The 17,626-nt window shown below is 36.0% G+C and overlaps 1 protein-coding gene and 1 long non-coding RNA gene across 5 annotated transcripts in view; one reads left to right on the forward strand and one right to left on the reverse strand.

Annotated features, from left to right (window-relative positions):
- The window catches only part of futsch, a 391,676-nt gene that overhangs the window by 151,707 nt on the left and 222,343 nt on the right, over positions 1–17,626 (reverse strand). The window lies entirely within an intron of this gene.
- LOC137249612 (uncharacterized) overlaps positions 1–17,626 on the forward strand; it is a 428,410-nt gene that overhangs the window by 59,214 nt on the left and 351,570 nt on the right. The gene's annotated exons all lie outside the window — the stretch shown is intronic.

Genomic DNA, 17,626 nt, shown 5'->3' on the forward strand with positions numbered 1-17,626 from the left:
ACACCACAATGGCCACAGGTCCTGGCCCAACCATAGATGAGCTATGTAATAAAATAAACAGCAATTTCCCTGATCTCTCCAGTTCTTTCGTCTCGCGAAATCTGAAATTGTCACCGACCAAATCATCGGTCACCTTATTTACAATATAGACACGGCAAATGACGACCATATTGGACAACCACGTCGATGGCATTACGCTACCGGCTTTCTTACACCCAAAAATATTGGGTGTGACGTTCGATCAGGATCTACATTTTGGTGAGCATGCAACCGCAATTGTACCTAAAATCCAGAGCCGTAATAAAATCCAAATCTTTTGCAGGCAGCACTTGGGACGCTCTTGAGAACACATCTGTATAAAGAAAAAACAAAACAAACAGGTCCACAATGATATCCACAAACAGGCTTCGTGCCTCTATGCCAGGAATTGCCTGCCGCACTCAGTTCTTAAAGATAAGTACTATGAACTCGCAGAAGAAGAAAGCACTCTACCTAGGGAGACGCGCGTCACTCTAGCTCAACTTCGATCTAGATACTCTAATAGGCTAAACTATGTATTTTCTGCTTACAATGTGTCTTTAATTGCAATGTAGAACCAACGCATCTAACACCCCTCTCACTCTGGTCCGCCCTTGTTGAAACTAGAAGTTTCCTTGGACTCCCATTAGAGGGTGTTGATGTAAATTTTTGAGTGGTCACACCTATTGGATGGGGCGAAGCAATGCTACAACAACAACAACAGGAAATAGTAATATGAAAACCGACAATCGTTTGGCATCGATTTTGGCCGTTCGAAATCGTCTTAAAAAAGGCGTGAGTACGAAGTACTCTTGAAGATCAGGTATACGTCTAGGTGACTAATGTGTTTTAATTAGTCACAGCTCTCCCAGGGGTGAAAGGTAAACTACAAAAAAGTAATTTTAACAAATAATTTCATGCTTCATGAGAAAAACTTCGATAGATAAAGAACTATTGCCATTGAGTAATCGGTTTGTTATCGACGGCTACCGAAGTTTCATCGATTTTTATGTTTCATAGCAAAATGAATAGTCGTACTTAACAAATCGGTTGAACAGCGATAGCAAATTGATAACATTTCGATAAAAAGTCGGCAATACCTTAATTACAAGCCGATTACTTTTCGATACAAAAGCGACAACTTTTCGATAACGAGCCGAGAGTTATCAATAAAAAGCGACAGGACACAGATAACAAATTGAACATTCGATAACACGTCGATAACTTTTCGGCAACAACTCCAAATTTTTTGATGACATTTCGATAAATTCTACAGATAATCGATAAATAAATAAATCGATAGCAAGTCTAGGAACTTATGATAAGAAATGATTGGTCTCGATAGTAAATCGAAAACTTTTCTACAAAAATCGATAATTTTACGATAAAAAGTCGATAACTTTTCCATACAAATGGATAACACGCCAATACAAAATTGTTAATACTTGATCACAAATCCATACTTTTTTATAAAATATCGATAACTTTGTGAAAACATATCGACAAATTTTTTTTTGGGTCGATAATTTTTCGGTGACAATCCGATCAATCCTCGATAAAATAACGAGAACCGTTGGCATCGATAGCAAATTTATAACACTTCAATAACAAATCCAAGTATGTATGTGTTACTTCGTCGATAACAAACCTCTAACAAACGTTTCCTTACCTTTCCATTTTTTTCTTCCCTTGCTCTTCCTTTCCAGGCAAGGCAAGCACGCTCCCCACATCTTGCAGCTTGGCAGCGGTTTGAAGTATTTCTCAGATTCTAGCTACTAAAGTATTATCTAAATTATTTTAAATCACATTTGATTCAAGTCTGTTGTTTTTCGGACTCGTTCGATTGGCGACAATAACTATCTAGTTATAGTTTCATTGCACGTCGAACGCCTATATGCAGGAGGGTCAATCGCTACAACTGCATGTGAATGCAATTATTTCCTACTCTCTTTGTAAATATTTATTTAAATGTACTTTGTTTTATTAACTAAGCCTCTATTATTTTTCTGCTGTTTTGATTGTATTTATTTGTATGCGTTGTTTTTATACTCAGTTGAGCAGAGCTCACAAAGTATATTAACTTTGATTGGATAACGGTTGGTTGTACAGGTATAAAGGAATCGAGATAGATATAGACTTCCATATATCAAAATCATCAGTATCGAAAAAAAATTCGATTGAGCCATGTCCGTCCGTCCGTCCGCCTGTCCGTTATCACGATAACTTGAGTAAATTTTGAGGTATCTTGATGAAATTTGGTATGTAGGTTCCTGGGCACTTATCTCAGATCGCTATTTAAAATGAACGATATGGGACAATAACCACGCCCACTTTTTCGATATCGAAAATTTATAAAAATCGAAAAAGTGCGATAATTCCTTACCAAATACGGATAAAGCGATGAAACTAGGTAGGTGAGTTGAACTTATGACGAAGAATAGAAAACTAGTAAAATTTTGTACAATGGGCGTGGCACCGCCCACTTTTAAAAGAAGGTAATTTAGAAGTTTTGCAAGCTGTAATTTGGCAGTCGTTGAAGATATCATGATGAAATTTGGCAGGAACATTACACTTATTACTATGTGCCTGTTTAATAAAAATTAGCAAAATCGGAGAACAACCACGCCCACTTTTTAAAATTTTTTTTTTTTTTAATTCAAATTTTAAAAGAAATGTTAATATCTTTACAGTATATAAGTAAATTATGTCAACATTCAACTCCAGTAATGATATGGTGCAACAAAATACAAAAAAGAAAGAAAATTTCAAAATGGGCGTGGCTCCGCCCTTTTTTATTTAATTTGTCTAGAATACTTTTAATGCCATAAGTCGAACAAAAATTTACCACTCCTTGTGAAATTTGGTAGAGGCTTAGATTCTAGGACGATAACTGTTTTCTGTGAAAAAGGGCGAAATCGGTTGAAGCCGCGCCCAGTTTTTATACACAGTCGACCGTCTGTCCTACCGCTCGGCCGTTAACACGATAACTTGAGCAAAAATCGATATATCTTTACTAAACTCAGTTGACGTACTTATCTGAACTCACTTTGTATTGGTGTAAAAAATGGCAGAAATCCGACTATGACCACGCCCACTTTTTCGATATCGAAAATTACGAAAAATGAAAAAAATGCCATAATTATATACCAAATACGAAAAAAGGGATGAAACATGGTAATTGTATTGGTCTATTGACGCAAAATATAACTTTAGAAAAAAACTTGGTAAAATGGGTGTGACACGTACCATATTAAGTAAAAGAAAATGAAAAAGTTTTGCAGGGCGAAATCAAAAGCCCTTGGAATCTTGGAAGGAATACTGTTCGTGGTATTACATATATAAATAAATTAGTGGTACCCGACAGATGATGTTCTGGATCATCCTGGTCCACATTTTGGTCGATATCTCGAAAACGCCTTCACATATACAACTAAGGGCCACTCCCTTTTAAAACCCTCATTAATACCTTTAATTTGATATTCATATCGTACAAACAAATTCTAGAGTCACCCCTGATCCATCTTTATGGCGATATCTCGAAACGGCGTCCATCTATAGAACTTAGGCCCACGCCCTTTTAAAATACTCATTAATAAAAATTATATTCTAGGGTCACCCCTGGTCCACCTTTATGGCGATATCTCGAAACGGCGTCCATCTATAGAACTTAGGCCCACGCCCTATTAAAATACTCATTAATACCTTTCATTTGATACACATGTCATACAAACACATTCCAGGGTTACCCTAGGTTCTTTTTACAACATGGTGATTTTCCCTTACTTAGTCTCCACAGCTCTCAACTGAGTATGTAATGTTCGGTTACACCCGAACTTAGCCTTCCTTACTTGTTTTTAGTATGTGTTTGTTCAAATATTTATATTTCCTAAAGTGGTTTACCAGGATTTTTGCTCTTGCATGTAGCAGCTCTGATTAAAATTTTGAAACCACATTTTGATTCATGTGTTGGTGAGCAGATACACGCATTCATTCGTATTCAAATATTTTTATTTTTTGTTATGTTCCATCATTTTAGGAATACTTTTTTGTAATAGACTTGTTCTTTAGTAAAATTCATTGCTAAGGTTATTTGTGAATATAGGAGTGTTTTTAGAATATTTACATACATATATTTTTCTTTCAAACACAATCGGAAATATCACTATTTGTTTGCTTCTATAGATGGACATGTGGAAGTTCTATCGCCCTCTCCCTCACTGGGTACTTACAGCGATTATTAAGCCTAATCCATAGTATAAGTCCTTGTTTGATGGACAGGTACACAAAAAGGAGCCTACTTCAAAAAATTAGAGGGGTATGCGGGCTTCATTAAATTTATTACACTTGTTTTTTCAAAAATATGGTCGTCAACCGATTTGGGATACCAAAAAACCAAATTCTGCTAAGCTGCAAAATAATTTCAACGTTTTTGTATAAAGACATACGAATAAAAGGGCGTGTTTAAAGTACGATTTCGCCAATTTTCAATACTAATTCATTAAAAATTTCATAGAGATATCTTAATATTTACTTAATATATCTTAATATTTACTTATATAATATCGTGTTCGGCCCAACCAAAGACTTTTTCGATGCTGATAATTTTAATATCAGGAAGTCTAAATCTGTCTCCTTTACGCGATTACCTACAACCGTTATCCAATCAAGGTTACTATACTCTTGTGTACAAGTAAACGCTGTGTATGAAAATGTTCTCTAGGCCACTATACTTAGAGTTACTAAAAATTAAAAAGTAATTTTTATCGTGATTGGGACACGCTACACACTCTTGCAAGAACATCCAAAAATTTCAATTTATTTTAAGAAAATTATGGGTAGTGGTTAGTAAGATTGTTTTATTTGAAGCAATGTAAACTTGATTCCTATATTCCTATAGAAGCCGTCTAAAACTCATTCAATTTTAAAAATGTATTGCACTGCTCCCAACTTCGGATTTGTGATAGTGTACGATAGAACATATTAGCAGTTTGGAAACAAATAAAAAAAAAAAAACAAATAAAACTAATTAAGTGTACGCTTTGTACATATTATAAACATATAAAGCCTCTAAAATAAGAAGTTTCTAAGAAAATATTATTTTGAGAAGTTTTATTGTTCTTACTAATTAGGTGTTTGTTCTTATTAATTAGGTGTTTCACCCGAAAACTTAAGCTAAAATGTGCCGTGTGTTGTATAACTTTAACTGGAATTGAGAGTTATACTCGTTGTGTCTAACATGTATGTCGTTGTTTTTGTTGTGGCGATAAAGACACTCCCCGAATTTTTTGGAAAGTATTATCGATATAGATGGTCCTTTGCCGGACATAGATACCGTACGTCCTGGTAACAAGCACCACCACGTACCCATTAGTGTGCTCTTATATATACTTTAGGTATACAGTGAAAGAAAAAGACTGGTAAAATTAACCGAAATACGGGTCAATTCAAACGAAATTTCTGTTAATTTTTATCCATCGCAACAAGATTTTGAATCAACTGCACAAAAATCGTCAAATGAACAAAAAAAATTGTTGCGACAGCTTTGTACGAAAGTACCTATGTTGCCATATACATAAATACATGTAAGGCGCGATAACCTCCAGAGAGATCTAAGGCCCAGCTTCTATTCCAATTTGCGCCGTGGCCGGACGGGACCTACATGTTTTATGCCGACTCCGAAGGGCATCTGCAAGACAGATGAGTTTCCACTGAGAAGCTTTTCATGGCAGAAATACACTCGATGTGCATACCAAACACTACTGAGCGGCGACCCCCTCATTTCGTAAAAATGAAGAAAATTATATAAAAAATATAAAAAATTTTAAGTTTGTTTGTTTAATGGTGTATTCAATTTATAATTTGTATTTAATAATTTATAAGCTTAACACCGGCTTATAATAATTGAATATTCAATTATTATGTTTTGCTTCGAGAAACTTAAATGAAAGAAAGAAACATTTACTGGCATATTGCGATGGTACCATTTGGAAAACTGCCACTAGTTCATCATCAGGAAACTTTGACAACATTAGGAAATTGCCTGATGATGAATTTGGGGCGGTTTTCGAAATGGTACCATCGCAATATGCCAGTAAATTTGTCTTTCTTTCTTTTCAGTTTCTCTTACAAAAAGATAATAATTGAATATTCACTTATTAAAAACCGGTGTTGAGCTCATGAATTCTTAAATATTAAGCATAAATAAAAAAATGTAATTATTCCGGCAGTGGATTTCTAGTCAAGGTTCACAACTTTACAGTCGAGTACTCTTATTCACTGAGCTAACTCGTGCATGTTAATATTGTGAGAAATATTAAATTAAGTATCCTTAGTGTTATTATTGCTCTTGATTAATCTGATTATGGGGTTTTTTCTTTTCTAGATTTGAGGTTTAATCCAAATAATTTTCTTTTTTAATGATCTAAGAAGTTGGAAGATAAAATAATTGGAAATCCATAACACCCCTTGGACATCCTCTAAAATTACGTCCCAGCATTTATATGTTTCGGAAATATCTTCGTAAGTGCTTGCTAAAATTGCTTGGCTCAGTAAACGCATCGCTGGGAAAGAATAAAAAAAAAAAAAAAACTATAAACTCCTCATAGCAGTTCGGAGAAATACTTAAGCACTTTGCATATGTTCTATAATCAGCAAAAAAGTTTAGGTAGAGTCAATGGACTTGCAAACTTTCGTCATGCAGTCAGTTTCCTGATACAGCGCAGTAGAGAGAAAAGGACTGCGTCTCATTCGTCCTGATGCCTGTCTAACTTCCTGGTCTACCGAGGCTTACATAATTACTTACAGACTTATCACCAAGTTTCATTGAGTTGAACAAAAATTTTACCGTTTTTTTTTTACGTTTGCACAGAAGAAACTACATTAAGTAAGGCTATGCTAGCAAGCTATCTTATGCCTGCTTCCATATTGCGCTACCACAGCCTGAGAGTAGATACGCAAGAAACGTAACAATTTCATCAGCCTAATGTCACGTAGATCAGTGTTGAGTGAAACTCGACATTATGTTTGCTATCAATAGCTATAATAGACCGCAGTGGTGTAGTGTTGGCGCCTACCACAGAAAAGGTCATGAGTTCAATTCCCGGGCAAAGTAGCATCAAAAATTAAGTAACAAATTTTGCAGTTAGCAAAATGTTTTTCTAAGCGTGGTCGCCCCCCGGCAGCATTTTGGCAAACACTCCAAGTGTATTTCTCACATGAAAAGCCTCTTAGTGAAAATTCGTCTGAGTCGTCGTTCAGAGTCGGCATAAAACATGAAGGTCCCGTCCCGCCAATTTGTGGGAAAAACTACAATACAAATAGCACCCACAAAATAAATTTCGGTGTATTTTGTACTTAAAACGTGTCGAAAAGTTGCTAAAGTAAAATATTTCGGGAATCATAACGGAAGGACTGCTACCGAATATTTTTAACTATAGTTGAATATATTCGTTGTTTTCGAAAGTATTTCAAGATTATTTCAAAATATAAGTTTTTTTGGGGAGTATTGGACCGCCCCCCCCCCCCCCCCCCCCCCCCGTCTTAAGAAATCTAGTATGTTCTTACGTCTTTTTATCACTGTGTGCTTATCGCCGCGACTACGAATATGTCGCTATTTTTTGAAACTATTTAAAGATTGTTTTCATAACAAATTAACGTCTCATTAACACTTCACAAAAGATCTTGATTATGTTGTACTTAAATTAAAAAAATGTAATGCGCCATAACCTCCGAATATATTTTAGGCCGAGCTTCTCTTCCAATATGCGTCGTGCTCCTTTTTTTAATTTTTCCTACAAATTGGCAGGACGGGACCTACATGTTTTATGCCGACTCAGAACGGCGTCTGCGAGGCAGATGAGCACTGAGAGCTTTTCATGGCATAAATACACTCGGAGTGCTTGCCAAACACTGCCGAGGGGCGACCCCGCTTAGGAAAAATGTCTTCTAATCTAAAAACCTTATTTCTTAAATTTTGATGTTGCTTTGCCCGGGGTGTGAACCCAGGCATTCGGTGTGGTAGGCGGAGCACGCTACCATCACGCCACGTAGGTTATGTTAGCCCATTTAAATTCGAGCAGTGTTGTGGCTCAAAATTTCGTGCACTGGTCCCAACTATGGTGTTGTGCCAGTATACGATAGAACATATTAGCGGTTTGTAAACAAATAAAACTAATTAAGTGCACGCTCTGTACTTTTCTGTATTTATTCATTAAAAACAAGTTTATTGTATACATATTTAGTTAATAACACATTTCAACTCTGTGAATACATATATATATAAACAATTACTTGGAAATTATCTTTCGAAAAACTAAAGCACGTGTTTTTTCAGAGCTGAGCTCATTTCATTTCGCTGGAATATGCATAAATTCCTTGAATTAGTTGTCTGTTTAAAGTACAGTTTGTTTGTTCAACTAATTAAAGAAAAAACAAAAAAGGTTTTTTTTGTATAGCTTTAATTTGAACTTATAAGTATTCTTGAAATCTATAAGAAAAAATGTTTCTTTATTTCTTATTCACACAACTCGATTAGGTATAAATAGGGCCCACAAAATTTACCACGTAGTAGTTTATACTTAAAAAAAGTGCAAAAGTTCTTAAACCAAAATGAGTTCAGGCATTTATTTCGCGATAATTTCTCTCATACTTAACTACTATCTGACGTATACGAATGCTCATTTTCGCCTTATAAATGGCGTAGAAATACCAATAGAGCAAAGCCGGCATTCGGTGGCAATTTTTGATGAAAACGAATATGTATGCGTTGCTTCCTTAGTAAATGTGTATGCGGTTGTAACAGCTGCGCATTGCATAATAGGGCGAAATCCGATACGACTTGTCCTTGTAGCTGGTGTAGCCGATGTATGTGGACCAAACACAGCTGGACGGCAAGAACACAGTGTGCTAAGTACACATCAGCATCCACACTATCATAGACAGTCAGGATATGCAGACATAGCTGTGGTTAAATCGTTGGCATTCTTTTGGGAGACACCTCAAGTAAAACCTATATCTCTTTGTGAAAGTCAATTAGCACCGGGCACAGAACTGAAAATTAGTGGATGGGGTTCGGTTCAACAAACTAATTATCGTCCTCTCCGAACTTTTGAATTATATATAATAGACTTTGTACTATGCAGTTCAATTCACCGGAATCGACAACCACCGCGATATTTACGAGAAACACTCATTTGTGCTGGATGTCCTGAAAAAAGTCCGTGTGGTGGAGACTCTGGAGCAGGAGCTCTTGTGGATGGAAAACTTTGTGGGGTGCTACATGGTGGTTGTCCAAACCCCGAAATTCCGAGTTTATATACAGATGTAACAAATCCAATTGTGTACAGCTTTTTAATAGCCGAGACAGGAATTAATTCAAGTGTGTTGTTTTAAGTTGACTGTTGAGTGGAATATCACCTTAGCTCGACTGAACGCCGAAAATCGAATTATTTTGAGATGGAGCGTTGTCCAAACAATAATTGAGATACGGTGATATTCCACTCAGCAGTGAAAATAGCGATATATATTCTAGTGTCATATACAAAAAAAATTTTATGATTACGAGTCAGTAAATATTTTTGATTGTTTGCAATAAAAGTGTGACGCATGTATGTATGTAAATGCCTTGTTGTTGTGAGACCAAACTTTTTCACGACTGTAATGTTCAAACATGTATGAATAGATCATGAGATAGAAAGAAAGTTGCGAAATAACTACCAACCTTATGGAAATTAATGTAATAGCTTATTGAAGCCAGAGAATAACCCCTATGTTATAACGATACCATAGCGAACAAGTAAATTTTTGGTTTTCCGCCATATTCAAAATCTATAAATTTTTGGGTTGGCAAATTTATTCACATTTTCGAAATTTAATTTTTTGTTTTGAAACTTTTCGACGTTTCCTATTTTATGAAGTTATCACATTTTTAGGTTGAGGCACCAGTAGCAGATGCCAATATACATATATGTTATGAATATGGAAAGCTTTCAGGGCCTTTAAAGGGTCGTATTAAGGTGGCAGACACACTATCTACACTAAATATTCCCTCGGAATTTTGTTCTCGCGAATTTTTTTATACCCGCGGTAAAATTCCTCCAATTCTTTTCTCCTAGGGAGAACAATAATTGGGGGATAAGAATTTCGAATTTTCGAAGTCAGTTGTTTTGTCAATTTTCTTATTTTGTATAAAATATAGAAAATTTTAATTATTGTCGCTAATTTGTTTGAAATTAAGAAATAAAATATAAACAATGCACAGTATTGCATTTTATGTGGTATTCACTGAAATGAGTAACTAATTGGTGCTACAGCAACATCAACAGAGGAGCAAAAGAAGAAGAAGACGGCGGGATAGCACAAATCCGCCAGAGTTGCCTGCTTCCATTCAGTAAAGCAATTTACTGACGGCCAAGTCGCCTTTCGCCATATGCCAAAATCTTTTTAAGCCTTCTTAAAAAATCTTAGCGCAATTTCTGGATGGCTGCATCAAATATACCAAGAGCTCTTATGTTGCGGCCACCGTGGTGTGCTGGTAGCGTGCTCCGCCTACCACACCGTATGCCCTGGGTTCAAACCCCGGGCAAAGCAACATCAAAATTTTAGAAATAAGCTTTTTCAATTAGAAGAAAATTTTTCTAAGCGGGGTCGCCCCTCGGCAGTGTTTGGCAAGCGCTCTGTGCCATGAAAAGCTCTCAGTGAAAACTCATCTGCCTTGCAGATGCCGTTCGGAATCGGCATAAAACATGTAGGTCCAGTCTGGCCAATTTGTAGGGAAAATCAAGAGGAGCACGACGGAAATTGGAAGAGAAGCTCGGCCTTAGATCTCTTCGGAGGTTTTCGCGCCTTACATTTTTGTTTTTTTTCTTCTTCTGTTGCTTATGATATACTTTTCGACTTAAAATAAAGAATATTGTGGTAGAATGTACACACATATTTTAGCACAAATTTGTGCAAATAAGTGTTCTTTCTTAAAAGAACCAATTTCCTTTGACTGTTTTGATGCATTCCCTTTAATTTAACAAGTGAAAAAACTGCTATGAAATGGCAGAGAAATCTCCCTCTCCCTCAAATTCATAATACTTAATTTTCTCTCATAACCGGTTTGCGCTTTTTCGAACATTGTTCAGAGTAGAAGGAAAGGGAGAAGTGAAAAAACTCACAAGGAATTTTTATTTAGAATACGAGGAATGGGAGAAGGGGAAAAACTCGCACGGAATATTTGTTTAGAATGTGGCTGTATTATATTTTAAATAATTTAAACCTCATTTATTGCCAATTTATAACCGCAAAAAATGTATAACCGGTTCCCAGAAAAGTGAGTATCTGCTGGCTTACATATGTACACGTTGGAGCGCTAAAAATAGAGGTGGAAAACTATCGATTTTAGTATCGATATATCGATAGCTTGTACCTATCGATGATACTATCATTGTTTTATGGCTGTGGAAACTATCGCTTGTAGCAAGTAAGTGCTGTAGTATAGAGGAATTATAAGTTTATATATAATATAAAACGCATTGGACGTGTCTTGACTCCGAGAAAAAAAAATCCGAAGGTGGAAAAGAAAAGGTGTAAGCTGTTAGGAGATGTGTGTAGTTGTTTTTGTACACAATAAGTGAATTGGTGTAGAAAGAGGTTTGGATCGGCCAGTGCAATTTAATAGGAAAGCGGGAGAAGGCCGCCAATGCAGAAAAGTTTTCTGCGTTAAAACACTATGGATCTCTCCCCCCAGGTTTCGGAGAGGTCCTGGTAAATTTTCCGTTTTTCGTTAATATCTTTTGATAGACGCAAAATTACTGATTTTCGTTTTTGAATTCACGGTTCTGGATCCAAAACGCGTATAGCCTTCTCCATAATTATGGCCATGTATTAAGTGTCATACTTTCATATAGAACTACCCCCGATAGTATCGATATATCGATAGGGCCTTTGATACTATCGGTGTATATCGATACTCCGGACATTGGATAGTTTTCCACCTCTAGCTGCAAATGATTAGAGTAAAGCGTAAATTTCATCATCAATATGTTGATTGTAAGAGCTGGTATAATCAAGTATAATTACCATTCCCATTGAAATACTCAGTAATTGTAAGCACCAATTACCAAATATAAGTACATGTTATTGGTTCTTGATATTCATTACCCGCATTTTCAAATCTTTTTCAATTACTATGAATTATTTGAAATTTTAAAATTTTTTTTTTTTTTTTTTTTGAGAAAAAACTCATTTACCGTTAAATTGCAAGAAGAGCCATATTATTTTTCAGAACTGATAAGTACTTGGCACGACGTACCTCCGAGGAGATTTACGCTGAGCTTCGGTGTGTGACACCGGTGTGTGTGCAAAGCTGGAGGAGCTGGAACTGTTTCAGAAAGGCTGAACATTGGCACAGAGCAAATCCTATCGTAATTAAGATCTCAGTAACTTGAAAAAAAATAGAGTAAAAGTGGCATTATATAATGTGATTAGAGAAAAAAAAAAAAATAACCGTAATTTTGTATAGCCTGTGCAAGACCCCAAAACTAGCGAAATACGCCGTTTATCGGGCACATAACCTTAATTATCGCAAAATTTTGAGGTTATGGGTAAATTTTTGGCGCTGATACGGATTGTAATACACAGCAATTTATTTCGAATATGATATATAAATTTGTTGTTGCAAAACCATGTTGACCTGCGTTGTACATCAGAATAAATAAATAAAAGGCTTTTGAAAATTATGTGTAAATTCAAGTTAAAACAAAAAGTGATTTTTGACATGTTAACTAAAAGGGAAACTAAAATAGAAATAGCATAACCCTTAGAGTGGAGTTATAGAGCCCATGTTTGGTGAGGGTTTTTTTTACATCAAATAGAAACATTATATAGGTTAGAATTTGAACATTTTTTTCCAAAGCACCGTAATATACATATGTGCATATGTACCCGTTAGCGCCGAAAACCTGCGCGCATGACATTTGAAGCATATCGAAATGCAAACTTTTCTCTGATCTTCGCAAAATAGAAGAGCGAGATGTATTTTATAAGCCGTTATAGTAGCAAACGTATCCTTTTGTGTAAACGACATATATATGCATTAAAGCTGTACAGTATTGGTAATTCGTCAATTACAAATATTTCGTACTTTTTACTGGTACTTGGTAATGCATACATTTTTTTTCAGTTCCTGATCAATTACTTTCAATTCTTTTCAATTGTTTGCCAATAAAAAGACAAAGGAATTCTAATGATTTTGAAATGCGGTAATCAGAACACAATACTTCCGTTCAAGAAAATAATTAGCTTGACCTTTAAAATGGTTTTCACAGTGGCTTAATTCTTAATTTAAAAATAATTTTTTTTATTGATTTAAAAACCGGGTTTTTGCCGCTTTGCAGCTACACATTAAGTAAGTATTGAGAATTGAACACCATGAATACTCGGACATTTATTCTTTACAATACAAGCGGTCGCATAAACATTTTATGAAAGCTCTCCTAGAGGAGGACATCACTCACTTTTCTCGAAACCGGACGCAGCTCTAATTTTTTGTGCGGTAATAAATTGCCAATAAATGACGTATAAATTATTGAAAATATAATATTCTTGTTTCCTATAGTGTGTCTGCCGCATTAATCCGACCACAGACACGGGGATAAATGCCAAAAACAATAATACATAACTGTTGTTATAGCAACAACAATAATATTGTACACCAAAAACTTAATTGTCAATGATCATGTCACACATAATACTATTGCAATTAATTAACAGAGAATTTACTAATAAGTCACAAAATACGTTTTATGCGTGCGGCATGGCGTATACGTGACTTTATGCATATTTCGCGATGACTGGCAGCAAAAGGGTACGTATACGCAGAGCTGGACTGAAAGGTTTTCGAAGGAAGTATGCAAATATGCGTTTAATTCAAATTTAGCACTCCAGCTATTGGGAATGAAACGGCTGTGAGATCTAGAAGCAGCAAGTGGCATAGGTCCTAAAAAGCTTCTGGTATTTGCCAAGAGGACGGAGTTATTTTATAACATAGATCTTGGTTTTTGATAGGGTTTTTTAATTTGAGTACTACGAATGTCTTAATTATGACTCTCGTTTCCGGGGGGGTGAGGACATAATCCTATATTGCAGCCATTTCTACGTTTAAAATCCCACTGAATCGCAATGTATCCCTTGTTGTTCAAGTTTCATTTAAAATGTTCATTTTGCAATTTTCTCCGAAGAATTTTATTAATTTTTGTATTTAGTTCATGCTGATATTGATTAAATCTTACAGGACTAGATGTCTTCTGTATTTGAAGGTATGCAGTATACAGGTTCTTTGAAAATTTGATCCACACGTTGTGAAGGAAAGTGATTTAAAATGGCTAGACGACCTGAAGGTCATGTTGAAGTGAATCCGTTGTGGTTAATTTCGCAATGAATAATAGACCAGGCATCTCGCTGCGAATTTGTAAAGTAAGTAGATATCTAAGATTCAAAAGGTAAGAAGAGAAAGTAAGATTCGGTCTTCGATCCTATGCCAATCGCCTCAATGCAAAGAGCAGGAACCTCTTTTTGAACAGACTCAATTTATCACAACGACTGAATAATATTTCACAATAGATCTTACTAATGGCTCAGAGGGCATTGAGTTAAGCTGCTGAAGTATAACAGGGGCCACGTGGCCCATTGGACTGAAGGCTCATTCAACATTTATTTTCGACTCATATAAACATATTTATAATACGATGTTATAAGTGCCCACCGTGGTGTGATGGTAGCGTGCTCCGCCTATCACACCGTATGCCCTGGGTTCAACTCCCGGGCAAAGCAACATCAAAATTTTAGAAATAAGGTTTTTCAATTAGAAGAAAATTTTTCTAAGCGGGGTCGCCCCTCGGCAGTGTTTGGCAAGCGCTCCGGGTGTATTTCTGCCATAAAAAGCTCTCAGTGAAAATTCATCTGCCTTGCAGATGCCGCTCGGAGTCGGCATAAAACATGTAGGTCCCCTCCGGCCAATTTGTAGGGAAAATCAAGAGGAGCACGACGCAAATTGGAAGAGAAGCTCGGCCTTAGATCTCTTCGGAGGTTATCGCGCCTTACATTTATTTTTTTTTTTTATAAGTGCCCCTTAAACAGCCGCTTTTGCAGACTCTGATATTCTCTGGAACTCTAAACGTATAGAAGTTTTTGTTCGGGTTTTGTCATCGTCGTATGTAAAACTGAGCTAATCAATATAGACTTTCTGAGAAGCTCAATTCGCAAGTTGTGAAGAAAAAAATGATTAAAAGCGTCCCTTGAATAAAGTTCTCTTCTTCTAAGAACAAGAATATCGATCAATGAGCCTCTCACTACAACTATCTGGAGTATTAATTGGCAAGTGGAAACCTATGAATCCGAATGAGATAATTGGAAAAGTATTGTTGAGAAAAATACTCTGAAAGAATTAGAGTTCTCAGCTCAGAGTTTTAAGAAGACACGAGCAGAGTAAATCTTAGAGTAATCTAAGGCTTCGCTGGCTAGATTTTTTCATGCCAATGAAGGAAGGCGATCTGACCCTGAATTTAATCTTTTTGATCACCGATTTCAACAATGGAGGAACGAACGGCTTAACAGGGTTGAGTAGAGCATGATCGACGTAGACTTGATTTTGTTTAGAATTTCCAAGTGACGTTAGTTATCGCTGCGCATCGAGGTGGTGAAAAGTGCACAGGAGGTTGAAGACTCTTTAATAAACCAACATTTAATTCAAGGTGCCAGCGCTTGTTAAATTTTTCAATAACGGGTCCCAACGACAAAGACCACTCCTATAAATATGTATACCACAATCTCCCCGACACTCCCCCAGTCTACATTATTGATTGAGAAACTAATTTAAATGAACTCAATCACATCAATTTGCCTCAATGACTTTAATTACACTCATCTGTAGTATCATTCATCTAAATTCCTTTCCTTCAATACAAGTTAGCAAAGGAAGAGCAAATAGTAGTGTGGTATTTAATATTCGACAAAATAATTGAAATACAAATAGTCGTTAATTAAGTGTCGATTTCATGTAAGACAAGGGTCGCATTAAGGTGGCACACACACTACAACAAACAACAATATTATATTTGAAATAATTTATACCTCATTTATTGCCAATTTATTACCGCAAAAAAATAAATATATAGCTGCGTCCGGTTCCGAGAAAAGTGAGTGTCTGCTGGCTTAAGTCCAACTAATTTCTTGATACACCGCAGTGGAGAGGAAAGGACTGCGTCATTCGTCCTGATGTCTGTGTAACTGTCTGGTCCACCGAGGGATACATAATTACCGACTTATCATCATTGAGTTGAACAAAGATTTTACTGTTTTTGTTTTGTTTTAAGTTAGCACAGAAGAAGCTACAGGCACCAAATTATGTAAGGCTATGCTAGCAAACTATCTTATAGCTGCTTCCATATTGCGCTACCACAGCTGGAGAGTAGATAAGCAAGAAATATAATAATTACATCAGCCTGTTGTCACGTAGCTCAGTGTCGAGTGAAACTCGACATTGTATTTGCTATCAATAACTTAAAATTTTTGCAGGTACTTGCACCCAAAAATTCTTAACAAGCTATAATAGACCACAGTGGTGTGGTGGTAACACATTTTTCAATTAGCAAAAAATTGTTCTAAGCGGAGTCGCCCCTCGGCAGCAATTTGGCAAACAGTCAGAGTGTATTACTCACATAAAAAGCTTCTTAGTGAAAACTCATCTGCCGTTTGGAGTCGGCGTAAAACATGAAGGTCCCGTCCCCTATTTGTAGGGAACACTGAAAGGAGTACGACGCAAATTACAAGAGAAGCTCGGCATAAATCTCTTCGTAGGTTATCTCGTCTTATATTTATTGATTTATAATGGACAGAAAGAAAAAAAAAAAACAAGATTATCTTTGTTTAGCTTGCACTTAAATTTCGAAGTATCTTTCTCATTTTAAGTTCCTCAAATCTATAAGAAAAAGTTTTTGCTTATATTTTACTCACACAACCTAATATTATAAAAATAGTGCCCACAAAATTAATTAAGGTGTATTTTATACTTAAAATGTGTCAAAAAAATTCTAAAATAAAATGTTTCGGGAATCATATCGGAATTATAGCGCCATCTAATATCGTGCAAATGGAATATATCGTCCCGTGCCTGAGCTTCGAAAGAAATATTGGGGCCACAATTGAGCCGGTGGGTTGGTGCCGCACAGTGGTATTTTTGCTTGGTTTAGACGCGAAAAAATAAAAATTTTCAAGTCATTTTTTGTTTAATTTGAATGCAGTTTGTTTTCCACAGTATATAACGGTAATTATCATTTCTTATAATTTTTCTTCTTCATTGAATAATCTGCTATCAAACTGTGAATTGTTGAAGTCGCGCTAAGTAGTACTATTTACAGAAGTGAAATAACGCGTGGTTTAAAATTAAATAAAACTTTGTGGTGAAACAAAAGCTACAAGAACAAGATAAGGTTGTAAGAAAGTTTTTGTTTGGTGTAAATTCAAAAATTTTGGAGGGGGGTCTAACCCCCCAAACCCCCAACCAGCCCCCCTTCCTCACTGAAGGGGGGTAAGGCATATAAACACATACACTTGGTTTGAATGAAAT

The sequence above is a fragment of the Eurosta solidaginis genome, chromosome 4, assembly GCF_040869045.1.
Source record: "Eurosta solidaginis isolate ZX-2024a chromosome 4, ASM4086904v1, whole genome shotgun sequence".
NCBI lineage: Eukaryota > Metazoa > Arthropoda > Insecta > Diptera > Tephritidae > Eurosta > Eurosta solidaginis.